A 13,831-nucleotide genomic window follows, 5' to 3' on the forward strand; every position below is an offset into this window, starting at 1 on the left:
CAAAATGCATATAAAAGGGTTTCGCTCCCTCAGTTATATTGAACTTTATGTTTTATCTCTTATCACTATTTTTTGGGAAAAAATGATACGAATGATAGAAATATTGGCTTTCATTCATAGAATATGTAGTGGAAATGTTATAATACACGAGAAAATTAAAATAGTAAAATATTATTTACTTTGAAAAAAATTAGTATTTATGGTTTTAATCAACCTGTCTTTTGCTATAAAGAAACATTATGGTTTATCCTAGTTCATGGATGTAGATGATTCCATATTTTCTTGAAAATTACATTGCTCTATTATGGAGAGATGTATCATATTAGTGATATACCAACCTGTTTCATAGGAGGATATGGAGAAATCATTCCTATAATATACACATATCCTAGATGCATTGGTTTCCACAAATAAAGACCCGATAGGCACTACAATATCATAGAAGAAATGACTTCCAAGCACATAGAGTGATGGTGGAGGGTTAAATTGAAGATATGAAGATTAATAGAGGATTTTGGTTCTAAACTTTTATTGACAATTATAAAATCTAATTGTTGCAAAGAACAAAGGTGAAAAAACCTAATAAGCACCAATCCTAGGTTGGATAGTGCCAAAAAATCCGTAACTCTTAGAGAATATTAGAATATCTTCTTACACTTGCTGTTGCACTATTATAACTAATGCTAGGGTAATGTTAAAAAAAGAATGTTTAGTGAATGAGTAATAAAATGTTCTTTAGTGAATTATATTCCTTCTTATTTGGCATCCTTTGACTTCATGTAAGGTCCTACGCATGGGGGTGTGCAGGCGAATGCTAAGTGCTGCGTGTGCAGGGGCTGCACAGGCTGTGCGTGCTGGATGTGGGCTCTGTGCATGCCGGCCACGGGGTAGGAGACGTTCCACCTGGAGACTAATGCATGGTGCAAATAATGCCGAGTCAACTATAGGGCACCCTTGGGGGTAATGTTGCGGCACACTGGCGCCCAGGCTTGGGGCACCAGGCACGACATCACCAATGTGGAGGTGTCAGTGTGGGGGCTTGCGGCACTTGGAGCGTCAAGGCTGGGACAAAGCACAGGGGTGCCACAGATGGGCGTAGGGGCAATAAGCACCAATCCTTACTGGCAGGTGTGCCGGGAGCCATGATCTACGGGCTTGCGATAGTTGGCCTGGGGACACGCTTGTAGCAGCGCTGCCCATGGCCGCAGGAGCACCGATACCCAGCGGCATGTGTTGCATCCCATCTCATTACTTCAGTATCATCCCAGGTCTTCCCCATGTAATGGCTATGACCTTTGTTGTAATCTTATTCCTCTAAGTAGAATGTCCCTTTTGATAATAAGGGACTAGCCCTAGCTTCTCTTGTTAACCTCTAAGCAATCTAAAGCTGTCCAAAGAGGCTTCCATTACATAAGCAAAGGATGCTCGACGTTCCTGCCTAAGCTTTGAATGGCACACGTTCGATCTGAGCACTTTTTTTAGCTTTGAATTTGATCGTGTGCCACTTATCTATAAGCACATTATCCAGCTAGGTAATGAGTCTTTCTTAATGGTACGGACCAAAGGATTTTATTGGATTTAAAGAGAAAATTTCTCTTTAAATCCAATAAAATCCTTGCATTAACAAAACTCTAAGAAAATATGAGAAATTAGCCTCTTGTCGTAAAGGAAGTGAAGTGCGATAAGTGACCAAAATATATGTGTAGCCAGCAAGCCAATAACACGTTCCACATGTTGTTGATTTTTCATTAATGAAATGTATTAATTATAATGAATACATGATCAAACTTAGTGAGTTATGATGAGATCATAACAGAGATCACTTGTCTGTAAGCATATTCAAGGGAAACTAGAGAAGGAGATCAAAATATGTGCATAAAATACCACTATCTAGTCCCACTCATATGATGAACATGGCACATCACATAGCCATTTTATTGTATTTTTAGGTATTTATTCGAAGAAGAAATGGATTTTTTAAATGAAAAAAGAATATTCATAAGTAAAATAAGAGTGTTTAAGCACTTTCTAAATTTGGAGGGGTTTTTCTTAAATTTTCATTGCGATTATGCCCTTAAAACAGCTATCGGTCGTGGTTGGAAGCAATTAAAATAGTTGCAAGGTTTTACTGAAATTAATCATGATTTTTTCAAGGTTTTTTCAGGAAAAATAGAAGATAGAGAAAGCGTAGGGGCTTACACATAAATACTTTTTGGCGACATCAAATTGTGCATACATTCTATAGGAAGGACTTAAGCACAAAATGCCAAAGGAAATTTTCGGTACCCACATGGCCAAGTCTTAGCCGTCGGATGCAAATCTAACGGCTTAAATGCTACCCGAACTCTTTCAGTTTGAGAGTGGTAAGTTCACCGTCTGTGACACACATACAAAATGCGGGCACAGAAGGTGATGTGGATGCTTTGGATTGAGAAGCATTAATGAAAACATACAGGTGAGTGCATCTGATATGTATTGTTCTTTTTTTATTATTCCCTTCTATTTCTGCCACGGGGTACGTGGCTCTCAGAGGATCAACCCGCCAAATGAATTTGAATTTTTTTCCGGCCAATCCGCCATCAACATGTCATTGTGTGTAAATGAAAAAATAATTAAATAAATGAATATTGATCCAATGAATAAGATTGGTCAAAATTCATTTATTAATAACTTTTGATCCTGAAGTCTGATCAAAAGTGACTTTTTATCAATTTGCTCGTCTGAATATCCTCTTTCTATCTAGTTGGCTCATTCAGATCAAGCCTACATTGATGGATAAAAAAATAATTACTAACTGAGGATAAAATGGTAATTTTTACCATATAATCCAATTATAAAAGCCAAATTTCGAGAGGAGGAGGTCATTCTGGAGGTGGTTCTTTCACAATTGCCAAACAAAGAGGAGCTTCATCCTAGATCAACCCTGTTTGGTACTTTTTTCTTCATGGTATTTGAATTTTATTGTAATTTGGATGATTTGTTAATGAATTTCTTTGTCGTTCTTGACTATCTTGGTCTAAACTTCTAAACCGCTAGGCTCGAACAAAATGTACAAGCCCTCATTGGGATTAAGGGGAGAGATTGTGAGATTTATATGTCTATTCCAAGTGCAACATAAAAAAATTAAAATTTTTTTTGATTTCTAGGAGATATTGAATTTCCCTTTATGATCTATTAGTCAGTACATTTTGAATTACCGAATTCCCAAATAAACCTAAAACCAAATCAAATTTCCTTCAAAATCCCTTGACTCCTTTGATCATTTTAGTTGGATCAAAGAATTCAATCTAGAGCTCCCTATTTCTTTTATTTTTCCTATCTCTTCTACCTCCCTTTCTAAATTCTTCATCTAATTAGGGTGATATGATCTTAAGTAAATATTCTTAACTTTAATTAGGGAAAAATTATTGAAGTAGATCATCAATTGAATTACCTTACTAGCTTCCCTTAGACGATATCTCTACTTATCATTATAAATCTTAAGTAAACGTTTTATAAATTTTATTGTATAAACTAAAACTAACAACGAAAAGGGATTGGAAAATTGAAAAATTCACCCCTATTTTTGGCTCATCAGTATTACACTAAACTCTCAAATCAGATTGAATCACTTCACGTTTGAGTAAGTGGTCCCAAGACTTGAGACACCAAATACATCTTGTGGATAACGTTTGTTCACAGACAATGACCAACAAGTTTCTAATCACGGAATTCTAAACAATCTTAGTTTGTATGAAACAAGAAGTTCACAAATATGATTGAGTGGTCCATACATGATTATCTGCCATCGTTATAAGAGGCGATAACTCAAGGACGTCCCTTAACAAATTCACACAAGGATGGTGAGTGCTCTTTAGGGAGAGAGTTAACTGAATTGATCTCCATGAATCCCTGGATGGCTTTATATCTTAATGTTGATCAGGTTGATTCATGTCACGGTTGTGTAATTGGTCCTGAGACTTAGGATTCCAAAGACATATTGGCCATGGATGAATATGTTATGATGAACTCAAATGTGAGGTATTTAATTTTTGTTTACCTGAGTTAATAAAAAAAATATATGAACCTCGACTCACAAAATACTTTTATTAAGTCATGAACAATGATCATCTCTACTAGGAATCGAAATTAGGGCTTATTATGCCTTTAAATAGGTGAGTATGTGATAAGAGGAAATATGTGTATTTAAGTATACGTTCAGATGAGCAAGATGACAAGGGAATTAAGAATGTATCAAATAAGTGGGATATGTGGATGATGATGAAGGATAGATAGAGATGGATGGGTGGATTAAGAGAGATGATGGACGTGGATTGATGATGGAGGACCATCCTGTTGATCAAGCTCCGACCCGTCACCAGCCATGTCGTGGAGCCTGAGCCAATGTGAATAATCTAGTTCCATTATCAGGTTTGAGAATTGGCATTGTCATCTCTCTTCGTGTCGTGTGTCTTTATGAAATTTTCTATTTCATCATCGTTGGAATGCTGGGAGGCCCCTCCTGCTTGAGTACCGGCCTCCTGCATACTTTTTTATTTTTAAGTTATGATTTAGTGCCATCTTTAGGGGGAGGAAATTCTTATTGGATTTCTTCCCTAAAGAGCCCTTTTAAGGGAAAGCCCAATAGGCTTTCTCCTAATTGGGGCACCCACAAAGGCCACTTGATAAGCCTAAAAAATAATGTGCAAGTACGTCGTTGATTTTGCGTTTAGACTTGTACAATAAAATTTATAAATACCCTTAATCACTAAATACAATGTATATAGCAAGCAAGGGGTCGAACCACAGGGAGGCAGAAAGTATAAATTTTTATCCAATTTTTAATGAATTAATTCAAGGATGAATCAATTTTGCAATTAATAAACCTTAATTATACTTAATAATGTTTTTAATTAATCAAAATTAAGTAAAAACTTAATTTTGATTTTAAATATTTCAGTCAAAAAGCTCAAGATGGGATATTTTTAATTATAAGATCAGATTAATTCGGATTATTAATTTCCCAATTATTATAAAATTTTAAGACAATTTTTATGAACTAAAATTGGGTATTTAATAATCAAGAAAGGGATTTTTAAATTGGACTTCAAGATAGACAACTTTTGGATGAAAATTTATATTTAGGATTTTTATATATTGAGTTAAATTTCCAAAGAAGAAGAGTTCTCCGATGATTTCTGAATGCATCAGTACTAACTCGGATGACCGATTAGGGTTTGAGAGTTGACCATACCCTAAGTCGTCCAAGGAGCGTCAAGTGGATGAGGGATTATACATACACGGTAACTGATGATGAACAGGTTCCATGAGTGAGTCGATACACACTCCTTTGTATCTTCTAGGACACGAGGTGCAGCTTGGCACCCCACGTGCTAGAGTCTCGACCTATCGATTGGGTTAAATCGATCCGACGTTAATTAATCTATATGATGATATAGTTAATTAATTTGGAGGCCAATAAAGGTTATTGGGCCGTTGGAGTCGTTAACTAGACTGATACATGGGCCTAGAGGGTCACACGCAAATGGTCTTTTATTGGCCTGAACAAATTAATTAACTATATCATCATATAGATTAATTAACGTCGGATCGATTTAACCCAATCGATAGGTCGATTGGGTTTTTTATGAAGATATACTTAAGTTTTGGGGGTTTTTTATGAAAAATACCCACTTAGTATAAATAGGGGAAGGCCCTGAACAAATCTTAAATATAAATTGTTTAGGGGCCTTTCCCCTTCTTCTCCACTCTCCCCACACCCCCTCTCCATCCCTGATGTGATAAGGACGACGTAACGACGCCGACGGAGAAAGAATGGGGCTCATCAACGAGAAGGAGGAGATCTGACGCGCGGAAGACCGCATGGATACATCTAGAGGCTGCACACTTGAGCAGCTCGACTCGTCTCGCTCCGGGATCGAAGAAATCACGAATGAGATTTGTGCAAAGGTACATGGTTTCAATGTTTTTGTTGATGCCGTTCGATTCGCAAAAGACTTCCGCTGCGCATCGTTTTAGATTTATTCATCCAAGTCAAGGCCCCAAGAACCCAACAGTTCTGACACGTAGTTGTCCGCGTCCGCAGGCCCAATCATTGAAAAAAAATGATGCTCCATTTAACGGTTGAAAAGAAGCCACATCTCCCTATATTTTTTTAAAAAGAAAAAAAACAAAAAGCACTTTTTCGATAATCATTAGCACACACGTTTTTTGACCGATGGGTGCATTAAATGCATGCGGCGAATCAATTACGTGTGCCAAAAAAAAGAATGTTTCTTTTTAGAATATACGTGTGTCGATAGTCGCGTGCATTTAATGCATGCGGCTAACCGACAGTGTACGAGGTAAGGTATTGTTTAATAAATGCACGCGTCGTCAATGTTCGCGTGCATTTAATGCATGTGGCGAATCGACGCCACATGCACATTGAATCAAGTATGTCGGTTAGCGCATGCATTAAATGTATGCGCTAACGAACTAAGAATAATTATACATATAAATGCATGCGGAGAATCGATCTCCGCGTGCATTTATTGCATGAAAATTAAAAGCATACTTTTCTTCTTGCCGACCGCGCCATTCACTTCATTCTAGTCAATGATTGATCATTATGGTATCGCAAATCGCGATGCCATATTGAGCCAATATTGTTCTTTTTCTCATTAATATATATATAAATATGCATTCACTTATTTGTCTGAATTTTGGGCGAATGACGTGGATGCCACGTTATATATGTATTGTAAAAATGCATTTTAGAATGCCAAATAATTAAAATAAGTATTTTTGAATAAAAAATATTTCTTGGCTAAATATTGGTCAAAAAATTATAAAAGAATATGGAAAAATTCCATAAAATTAGTAAAGCCCTTAACAACCTTTAGCCAAGTATTTATGGCCTTGTAAAAAATATTTCTTCAATGAAATGAGGTTAAATACCATGTAAAAATAATAAAAAATTAGAGACATCCATAAAATTAAAGTGTCACTCATTTATCTTCATTTTTATATGATAACATGAAAATATGGACATTAAAACACATAAATATAATGTAAAATTCATTAATTAAACATGTTAATTTGCAAGTTATCACCACTCCCTCTCTATGAGAAGGGGGAGGGGTGGATGTGGGAAGAGAGGTTGTCATTTTGAAAATACAGATTTGAAATGTTTTAGCAGTTGCACGTGTTTTCGTTCATGTTGTTCTAGAGTTCCCCTTCCACCTTACCTTCTTGATTTCACCAGTGGATCATTTGGAATTGGTTCTCCAATTACGGATATTATTGATCGAATCGTCCACGCAATGCAATCTCTGGGGGATTTCATCGAAGCATTGCATCGTCGTTTGCACTTTTGTGGGACACCATCTACCCGCTTCAAGATTCTTTCGACAGTCAACGGTTGATAGTCAAACATCAAACCGTCGCCCAAACTCCTTCACAGGCCTTGATTTTGATGAGCCTCTTGGCTGATCCGCTAGCCAACAAGGACTTTTCCCTTGGTCGGTCGTATGGATTGCTCTCTGGAAAATCGAGATTTCTGCATCGTTTCCACGAGTTGTTGAAGCAGTCAGATGTGTAGTCACATCGCTGGTTAGCAGGATGAGATCTGGTTGAATAACTATTTCTGCTCAATGCCTCATCGACAGGCCGTCGCCCTCCTATTCCAATCTTCTCATTGACCCCGTGCCCAACTTTCTCTGGAACTTCTCAATCGTTGGACTATTCGATACCTTCGGGATATGACCAGAACGGTAGCCCTCTCTCTTTGAGAACCAAGAGAACTTCCATTTTTCCCGACCGTCAGTGCCCCACGGTGGATGGTCCTTCGACTCGTCTGCAAACTTCAGCTTCCTCTAATTGGCTCGTGCGAAGATCCTGCCATGAAACTTGTACATTCGGCCATCATTGTTCGAGGGTGTGTTCGACAGTCCAGCCGCTTTCCCTCCTTCACCCAGAAGATTTTTCTGCGATAACACTAGGGCTGTCAGTGGAATAATCAGAGGACTCTTGACATCGACACTTATTAGAGAAAATTTATCAAAGGTTCCATGGTGCCCGCCCTTACTTCATCTGGTCCTGCCTCCATAGGTTATCCATTCTCCCTTATCCCTTTCATTTGCAGTGTTGATTATTTCTTCCACTATTGATTTACGAATGGCCCACTGCCTAGAAAGAATTTGAATGTGAAATTAGGTTAGCCACCAATTACTTGTTAGTTAATTCTCTTTGATGGTATCTGATCAGTTCATACTCGTCGACGGTGTGGACATTCACGGACGGTGACGTTCCCAACCTCGTAGGCCTCGAGCTGAACACCCGGACTAGTGGGAGTTTGGTCGTGTCAAAACCCATCACGTGTAACCTAATTGAGCTGCATCTCGTGTCATCCGCTGATTACATACTTATCGTTATTATTGTTTTCTTAAATCATCTTAATATTCCACGTCATTGACATCACAATTAAGAGTTTACGCTCCGGACGTAACACGAAGTGTCAATTCTGACCGCCGTGTTACATCAATGGATCGATGTGATTGTATGTATGATTAATTAACTCAAAAATGAGGATTTTAATCTTGTTGGTATTTTTTAGATTGATAAAAATATCAACCTGTATTCACTTAGTAAATTTAGTTAGAGATGAGTCAGACTGTCTCCATAGGAACTATGATTATGGATTTAATAATTCTTACACTAGTGATTAGTGTGATGAGACGTGAAACTTATTAACTATGGAGTCAAGTGATGAGAAAATGTGAGGCAAGATAATCATAATTAGTACTACAATTAAGATGATGATAGTAGTTACTAGATATCGATAAGTAATATTTGAGAAGATCAAGTGAGAGCAAGGGTGAAGTGACGAGAGCAACAAGAATGCTTGGGAGCAAGGTAAAGAGCGAGCTGTATAAGGTGAATGACGAGTAAGGTAATGGAAAGATGGTGATGTGAAGGTAGTAAGTTGTGATTAGAGAGTCCATGAACATGATGCATTGGGGGGATGTGACTATGAAATCATTCCAATCTAAAGATGTCGTCGTGAAGGAACAGCATAAGGCAAGGATACTTACCATAGATCCTTACATTTTGCCAAGATCACAGTGATTTGCACACACCTACGACACCAACAAGAAGTTTGAGGATCTTAGAAACTCACTAGTTTTCAATCAGCCGATATGAATAGGAAGAAATTTTAAGAATGATTTTGACAATGATACACACCTCCTTTTATAGATCAGCGGATACTCATGGAAAAAGGGGATACAGATGGAGAATCTCTCAAAGTTTCATCTCAATGGGACTTCTGGATTGTCAGATATCAAGCTTTGAAGTTGGAGCAATTCTAGTTGCCCATTTTTCCCCTCTCCTCATCATTGACACTAACGCTACCTCGTTTTCTATTAGCAGTTGAGATGTCTAATCATCAGTAATTATTGATTGGCAATATTGCCTCGTCTTCAGCAATCACCAGCTCTGAGAATGCCATATGTACCTTCAGAAGAAAAAGACAAAGCCTTCTTTCTAACTGTTTATTTACTCATTTTTACGTGGCGATCCATTGCTGCACGCCACATCACCATCTCTCTCTTATTTCTTCTTTTTTCTATTAAATGACACACTAACTTGTGTATTTTTTCCAGATAAAACATCAATCATTCAATGGTTTCATGGTGTGGCAACACATTTTTTTCCACCACATCAGCATCATTGTGATTTTTAACCAGTAGCGTCGGTACACCTTCGCGCCAAGTGTACCACCACAACTTTTGACTTTTTCTCTTATTTTTTATTATTCTTCTTCTTGATCTATGAGTCATATCTATTATTTTTGTTTTTTATATTGGCCCATGAAAATAAAAATATAATAATGTCAGTTAATGACCCACACATTATGGCATCATGATTTGTGACGCCATGATTGAACCTTTCATAGTGATAAGTGCAACTAATAATTGTCGACACTTTTGATTGGTCGTCACTCAATCGATTTGAATGTCGAGATGTGGGAGGGCACAATTTTAAAGAAAAAAATATAATAAAGGTAAAAAAAAATATATGCCAGGAAAATGTAATAAATATATATTTTGACTTAGAAAATCCATATCTCTGTCAATATAAGTTCAAAAAATTCATATAAATATTCTGAAGCAGAAAGTTATTTTTTCATAATATGATGTCAAAAAAATACTTAAAAGTACCCTTACATCCATAAAAATAAAAATACCAATTAAAAATACTTAAACATTTTAAGCTTGATAACACACATTCATAACTATTTTAATGGAAAAGAAAGCATAAATTTCATAAAAATAACGCAATAATTTGAGTGTTATCAATGATATCGACAAGAAGAAGACAATGTAAGGTAAGAAGAGTTACCGTAGAGCCTCATATTCTGCCAGGATCAGGATGATTTGTGACAATGGGAGAGCCTCTCCATTCTCTTTCATTTTCTAACTTCAATCGATGACAAATATAGTGTGGCACAATATTTTTGAAAACTTTTAAAAAGTCATGAAACCCATTAAATACCTTCATAAAATATAGTTGAATACTTGAAAGCTAATAAATATATTTTTGGACTTAAAAAATAATATGTTTGAATATAATGTCAAATTATACTAAAACATTATTGCAACTTATGAAATTATTTGTGTATGAATTTGTGTTTTAAACTTATAAAAATATATATATTCTGGCATAGAAAATTATTTTATTTTGAACTAATGTCATAAAATTCCATAGTAGATACCTAAAATTATGAAAAACCACAATATCAATCCAAAGACCAATATATATTAACATTTTAATGCAAAAAATATGAAAATTTGATGATATTAAAGAATAGTGAGTATGATATAGTATAGCATGTCGTAGATGAAGGTGATTTATTTAGGGGAAATGATAGAAATATAAAAATGTGATCACTTACACTCTGTCTAAAATGAGATTGACTTGGGGAAGAAGATGCATCAAATCTCATCATCAAATATTTTCTAGAGCATGAGCTGTAGCTTCACAACTTATAGATAAGGGGTGGCAACTGAACCTGCAGTATGTGTTAAATCACATTATAGTTAATTAATAAGTTCGGTCAATAAATATGATTGAGCCATTAAATTTCATGACTAGACTAATAAGTGGACCTTGAGGGTCGAACACTATAGATCTATGGATGTTGATGGATAATGAATTTTATGGATGCTGATTGATAAGGACCTAAAATAGATGCCCTAGTACATAAGTTATAAATAATTTTATGAAAATGGACAAAATAAGTTCAACTAAGGGGCATCTACTTTAGGTTCCCATCCAGCCATAACTGGGAACCCCTTATCCTCTCTGTTTCTTTGAATTCTCCCCTTCTAGTGAGATTAGATTGTAATGGGATCAAATAGATCTTCAAGCATGATTGAAATTGTGTCGATACTTCTAGAGGACAGACATGTGGATGGCTTTAAGATATTATTCCAAGAAATAAAATTATAATATAATTAGTTTTAGACAATGTGATGTGATCATCACTCATGTTATAGTTTAATCTGAATTTATTTCTATCATTTCCCCTAATAAATCATTTTTCATATTCAATCAAGCCCACAAACCCAGAAAAGGATCATAAATAGGTCGATAAGATAATTAAAAAAAATTTCAGAGGAAAACTGTAAATCAATATCATAAAACATTAAAAAATATTGAAATAATATAAATACTTATGTTTGCAACAAAATTATGATCAATACTGATGGTAAGTGAACTAGAAATAAAAAACTAAGCTAGTGGGGACTGAAATGTTATGGATTAATGATGAATCTAAACTTCTCATCAATTCAGCCTGATACAAAGCCCTTACTTCAAGCTCAATGAATAAAAGTACACTCTTTCACTTTGTGTGGATGTTTTACAAGGTTCAAAATGTCAGATATTATCATCGACTAAAGATGAAACATATCGGGGCATTCCAATAAACTAGGCTTATAAAAAAAGACGAGATCAGAACGTTCTCAAGCTTCTCTTTTTTCCGTTAAGGGAGATTCAGGAAAAAACAAAGAGGTATCATTGTGCGATCATAAATGGAAATGATTCAAAAACTTAAGCAAATCATTTTTTACATACACTCAAAGACAATTAAAATACGACATCACTCAATGCATCAAAGAGATCTAAAGACTTCCGTGTAATTTATTATAGTTACAAAGGGTGGGTTACTTTTGAATCAATAGTAGTTACGAAAGGGGGACATAGCTCAGTTGGTTAGAGTGCTGGTCTGTAACGCCAGAAGTCACAGGTTTGAACCCCGTTTCCACTGCCCAAACCATTTTGTCTTCACTGGAAGCTTAGCATTCAATATCTGATTTTATGTGCTATTTGTAATTTTTCTTAATGTTTGACATTTAATTCATAAAACAAATTCACAGAGCCAATTTTTCATATATTTCTATTATTCAAAAATTTTAAATTATTTGATGATAATTTTAATTTTTCTTTCTTAATGTGCCAATCTCATGTAGGTAATGACGTTTTCAGTCTTGGTATCGGTTGTTGGCCAATACCTATACCTATACCTAAACTTTGGTACGGTCTCAGTTCGGTCAGAGTTCAGTTTCAGTTTGGCAAAACCTATATATTCGGTCACATGCTTCTGATAAAAGTCATATTGAAAGTTTAAAAATCAAACTCAAAATTTAGGTAAAAATACTAACTGAAAGAATTACAAAAACAATTGGACTACTAAAGCTTCCATTTTTCTGTAGATTCACTCAAGAATCAAAGGGAAAACTGTATTTGTGAACATTTTTATACATTTATATTTGAATTTATGTATTTATATTGTCATAAATTTATATATTTACATACTCATAGATTTACATATTTAAATATTTAGTTATTTACACAATTAATCTAGGTGTTTGAATTTTGGTCTAGCTATGTATTTGCATATTAACACATTCGTGTCCTCTTTGTATTTTTGTATTTATATTATTTGCATATTTGTATATTTATGCTATTTCATATTTACATTATTTTTGTATTTATGTTCTTTGTGTATTTATGTTATTTTCATACTTATATATTTTATTTATATGTTATTGGTGTCTTTATGTGATTTATGTATTTTTTGGATTTCTTATTTGTGCATCTATCTTATTATAGTATTTTTGTATTATTTTAAATTATTTGTGCATTTGCATTTTTCCCTATTTGTATTCTTTTCCATTATCTTTGGTATTGGGTTTGGTTATAATTATCTCAGCAAACATGATTAGTGCAGTTGGCTTAAGACATATGAATGAGTGGTGTCTGGCCCAGGTTCAAATCATACTATCAGCATATTAGTAAATATTTTTTCCATATTATATTCATTCCAGTTTTCGGTTTGATTATCTTGTAAAACTGAACCCAGTACCTAAGCTTCGGTAAACCCGATATACCCAAACCTATGGTATCAGTTCTGTTCAGTTTTACCAACTTTCGGTAGAAAATGGTGAGCCCTAATCTCATGATCCCAGACTTAATTAATATCTCGTCTCATTTTATTGTGGTAATGATAAATATTTATTATTCCGGGGAACATGGACATATAATGCAATTTTAAACATAATAGCAATATTATGGATCCAGAACTCTCAAATAAGGCTTTAGTGACACACATAGAAAATTGATATTTTAATCTTTGTTTAAAGTACACAAGGATTTGGGATAATTCAGCTTGAAAAATCAAGGAACCACATAAAAGTGTGTTCCAACATGGCTTGTGATTTCTCATCTGAGTGAAACCATACATTAGTTTTTTAGTGTGTTTTTATGTGGATTCGAGATGGATAAT

The sequence above is a fragment of the Wolffia australiana genome, chromosome 3, assembly GCF_029677425.1.
Source record: "Wolffia australiana isolate 7733 chromosome 3, ASM2967742v1".
NCBI classification, from domain to species: domain Eukaryota; kingdom Viridiplantae; phylum Streptophyta; class Magnoliopsida; order Alismatales; family Araceae; genus Wolffia; species Wolffia australiana.